Source organism: Octodon degus, unplaced genomic scaffold, assembly GCF_000260255.1.
Source record: "Octodon degus isolate 3935 unplaced genomic scaffold, OctDeg1.0 scaffold00053, whole genome shotgun sequence".
NCBI lineage: Eukaryota > Metazoa > Chordata > Mammalia > Rodentia > Octodontidae > Octodon > Octodon degus.
Window position 1 is genome coordinate 7,939,208 of NW_004524629.1, and position 5,335 is coordinate 7,944,542.

Consider the following 5,335-nt stretch of genomic DNA (forward strand, 5'->3'; position numbering starts at 1 on the left):
GAGAGAGAGAGAGAGAGAGAGAGAGAGAGAGAGAGAGAGCGAGTGAGAAAGGAGAGAAAGAAAAACAGAAAGAAACAGAGAAAGGCACAGACAAAGCCCTCCTACCAGACAGCAGACAGCTCTCCTTCCCCTACCCAGCAAAATGCAACTCGTGTAATGCAGCAACAGGTTCAGTATTGCCAGACTAACAGAGTGAAAAAGGTATATTCTCTATATCATTACTGCTTGCAAATAAACAGTTTAAGTGCAGCTGGCTCCACCTTCTTTATTTATACTCCATTATGAGAAATGTATTGTTTCAGTTCTGGCACACAGTACGTATAATTATCATAAATACATATTTTGCATATTAGCAGAAAATAGTAAAATGTATAGCTTATTTTTGCAATCTTCTAAGTTTATTTTTTATGTCAGAAGAATATCAACAAATCTGCTGTGATAAAAGCCTAGTAATGATTTTAAAGTCAGAGCAGTCTTAGAGGAGGCTGTGTGAGAACCAGAGTCCATACAATAGGAAAACTGATTGTAGACAAAACTGATAACTTTTAAGGAAGAAATCACTGTCCAGCAAAATAAATAAAAACTATATACAAAATTTTTGACAAAAAAATGAAGGTTAAGTTGCTAACATGCTAATTCTCCAGAAGAAGGCAGATTAGCTGCTTCTTTGAAGCAAGCTATACAAACATCACAATGCAATGCACTCTGTATGAACAGGTGCAACAAATATAGCACATAGCATACTATGACAGAAATAAATCTCATAAGGAGCTACCATCATAAGAAGATTTCCCAGAATATGGATGTGAAACTACAGCAAACAATTCTTGATCTTTTATTAGGAGGGGGGAAAGAATGCTTCTAAATTAATCTTCCTTAAAGGACAAAAAAAAGTTTTTCTTTATTTGACACCTCTAACCAATGTTTTTCACATACACTCTTCTTGATAACTTATAGCTTTTTCTAACACTGCATCTATCCAGATACCCACCTTCCCTAATATGTTTCTATACAGTTTGCCTACATTTCATTTAAGTAGAACTTAGAAACATTAGAGTCAAATTTTTGTGAAGAAAATTCACACTAAAATAAGGGTCCATTTGATTTATTCCAGTCTTACATTTGAAAACATATAACACTAAATGTACTAACTGTAAAATTATCTTTTACATAATTTAGTTCATTACTGTGCTTAAAAATCAAATAATAGGGCTGGCCAAATAGCTCAGCTGATTAAAGCAGCTGCAAGCAGGCACAGGGGCCAGGGGTTCAATCCCTGGGCCTGTTTTGCTGGCCCTGCCCCCCAGGGAGTGCTGAGACAACAACTGAGACTGAGTGTAGTGGCACACACTTCTAATCCCAGCTCTTGGGAGGCTATAAACAGGCAGATCACTATGAGTCCCATCTAGTAATGAGACGCTAAACACTCTGTAGACCCTTCCCTAAAATAAAATTTAAAAAAATCAAATTATATTTTTTGTATTAGGAAAGCACACTATGTAAGTGGCAACTCCTTTGTTTAGAATCAACTATCTATTAAAAAGCAAGTATCTTTTTTTTTTTTTTTCATGTATTTGGTACAGGGTCTCACTACGCAGCTCTGACTCATAGTGATTCTCCTGTCCTCAGCCTCCCTAGCGCTGGGATTACAGGCATGCACCACCATGCCCAGACTTGGTGGCCAGCTCGGCGTACCTGGTGGCACAGCTAGCATAAAAAGAATCTCAACCTACTTCAGTAGAGCTTGTTCAACTATATCTTACTCTGATTACCAAAAATCCTTTAGAATATCATGGAAATTCAGGACTGTTTACAACAGAGACCAATATTTCAAAATTATTTCCAGGGTAGCCTACAACATAGATTAGAAGACAATGTCTATCCATCCATACACTGTATAAACTAGCATAAGAAAAACTCTAGTAAGAGAGCAAAGAGCCAAACTCTCTCGCTTCACTGTAAACTTAATTCTATTCAATTTCAGCAATAGCTGCTCACCCTCTTGAGAATGGTTGCTTAGGAGGACACAGATCCACACTAGAATTAACGGACTGCTTGTTCTACTCACATGTTTACAATAGTCTTTCTGAAAAACATTCAGTGAGCCCAAGGTAGTGGTATGTATCTTGCCCCTTGCTTTTCTACTTCATAGTTCTGTTTTTCATCTACCACTCTCTTGTTTTTCTGAGGCTTTATCAAAAGTATGAAGAATCATACCAATTTTAAAAAACATATAAGCCTATAGTTTGAGAAAATGCTTAAAAGTAGATAGTTTTATGTGTTAATTTTTAAAAATAAAGTTCCAGGTATTCTACTTTGTTTTGCTTTGTTTTAATCCAAGTAGAACAAGAATATTTGATTTTTACAGGCAGAAATCACAAAGAATGTAGAGTAACAACTAAGACCCTAAATTTAGAACAAAAAAAATACTTTGTCTCAGTGAAAAATGTAGAACATCTCAACTCTTCTCATATATCTACACACTGTACTAGATTCCAAAGACAGTATGCAGTACATTGTTAGTGTTCTCTAGAATTCCAGATACACTCTTCTTTGTGGGAATTGGAGACAGAAAAGAATTCAGTTAATCGCAGCATGGAGTGAAGCAATAGTTTTCCCAAGTTATTCATGGGGAACTATTTTCATGATTCCCTACAAATAAAACCTACAGATATTCAGGTTCTATGGTAAAATAATCTGGTATTTGCTGAACCACGTACATCTTCCGGTACACTTTCAATCATCTCTACACAACTTATATTACATAATACTATGTAAATGGTACGTAAGCAGCTGTTACACTGTTTTGCTTAGAAATAATTAGAACAAATGTCCATAATGTTCAGTATAAATATAATTTCCCCAATATTTTTTATCTGCAGTTGGTTAAATCTGTCAATGCACAATTCATTGATGATATAGAGAGCTGACTTTAACCCTATATGACAAGAAACTATAGAGGTTTTGTGGTTATTACATTGATTCCTACATTGGTAATGTTATGAGACAATCTGGTCCTATAAAAACTCCTTCTTTTCCAACTACATCAGTTAGTTAGTTAGTTAGTTAGTTAGTTAGTTAGTTAGTTGCTACAGGGTCTCACTACACAACTCAGACTTGTGGTGATCCTCCTGCTTTCAGCCTCCCCAGAGCTCCAATACATCTATAGATTCAATACAATTACAATCAAAATCCAGTAAAGGTATGTTGTATATACTAACAGACCAACTCTAAAATTTATATGGAAAAGCAAAAGACCCAATATATCCAACATGCTATTAAAAGAGAAAAAACAAAGTTGAAAAGCTACACTAATCAAAAACAAAAAGTAGATCAGTGTAAAAAAATAGAGGCCAGAAATAGATCCAGATAAATCTTTCTAACTTAATAGAAGAGGTAATACAATGGATGAAAGAAGTCTTTTCAACAACTTGTGCTGGAACAACTAGAAATAAACAATGAATCAAGATATAGACATTACTCCTTCCATAAAATTAACTCAAAATGATTCCCAGTCCCAAATGTAAAATCCAAAACCCCAAAAGATAGCATAAAAAAATCTAGATAACTCTGAGTATATCAATGACTTTTTAGATAAAACATCAAAGACATGATCTATGTAAGGAAGAACTGATAACTAGACTTCATTAAAACCAAAATTTTCTTCTCTGGGAAAGACACTATTACAAGAATGATAAACTAAGTCATAAACAGGGAACTAATACTTGTAGGAGACATCCAAAATCCAGAGTTTTTCTCTTAAAAACTCAACAATAGCAAAGCAAACAATATGATACAACAGTAGTGCAAAGATCTTTAAAACTCCTAATAAGAGAAAACTCACAGATAAGAAACAAGTATAAGAAAAGGTGCTGTACATCCTATGCCTTCAAAGAAATGCAAATTAAACAATGAGACACTATCACACATCTATTAGAATGACCACAATCCAGAACACTGACAAAACCAAATGCTGGCAAGGCTATGGAACAAAAAAAATTTTTATCCATTACTGGTAGGAAAGCAAAATACTACAGCCACTTTGAAAGAGAGTTTAACTTTCTAAACAGACTGTTATATTACCTAGCATTCACACTTCTTGGTATTTATTCAAAGGAACTGAGGGCCAGCCAAATAGTTGAGCAGATTAAGGCACCTGCAAACAGGCACAGGGGCTGGGATTCAACTCTTCAGCCTGCCATGCAGGCCCCACACCCAGGACATGCTGAGACTGGGCATGGTGGCATATGTCTGTAATCCCAGCTCTTGGGAGGCCATAAACAGGAGGATCACTACAAGTCCAATCTAGCAGTGAGACCCTCAACACTGCAGAACCTTCCCTAAAAATACACACACACACACACACACACACACACACACACACAAAAGGAAATGAAAAATGCCCACACAAAAAACCTAAACAAAAATGTTTATATTACTTTTATTCATAATCCCCAAAACCTACAAGTAAAAGATACTCTTTCACAGATGAATGGGTGAAATGAGTATATCCAGATAATAGAATATTACTCAATGATAAAAAATACACTATTAAGCTATAAAAAGACACAGAAGAAATGAAAGTGGAAGGAGCCAATGTGAAAATACTGTAAGATTCCAACTATATGACATTCCAGAAGGTAAAAATGTTTAAAAAAAAAAAAAGGCTGGACATAACAGCACATGTCTATAATTCAAGCACTCAGGAACAGAAGCAGGAGGATCACCATGAGTTCAAGGCCAGCGTGGCCTGCATAGCATAATTCTGTTTCAAAATAAAAGAAACAATAAATAAACAAAAAAAATCAATGGGTATCAGGATTAGGAGGAGGGAGGGATGAAAAGGAATAGATATTTGGTGTAATGAGATTGTGATTATACTCTTGTTCAAACCCATAAAATATACCAAGACTGAGCCTAAATGTAAAGTATGGACTTTAGGTTGACAAAAATATTTCAAAGTAAGTTAATTCACTGTAGCAAATGTAGCACTCCCATAAGGGATGCTGATAATGGGGATATATATATAAAAATAAGTGTATTAAAACTGGGCACAGTGTGACTCATTCTTATAATCTGAGCTGCTCAGGACATTGAGCAGGAGGATCACAAGTTCAAGGTCAGTCTGTGCAATTTAATGACAACTTGCCCCAAAAAGAAAAACAGAAACAGAAGACAAGAAAGTGGAATGAAGGAAGGAAGGAAGGAAGGAAGGAAGGAAGGAAGGAAGGAAGGAAGGAAGGGAGGGAGGGGGAAGGGAAGGGAAGGGAAGGGAGGAGACGGGAGGGGAGGCAAGAGCAAGAGCGAAGAAAGAGAGAGAGAGAGAGAGCGAGAG

At 35.9% G+C, this 5,335-nt stretch overlaps 1 protein-coding gene across 1 annotated transcript in view; it reads right to left on the reverse strand.

The window, feature by feature from the left end:
- Zbtb20 (zinc finger and BTB domain containing 20) overlaps positions 1 to 5,335 on the reverse strand; it is a 1,008,106-nt gene that overhangs the window by 969,811 nt on the left and 32,960 nt on the right. The gene's annotated exons all lie outside the window — the stretch shown is intronic.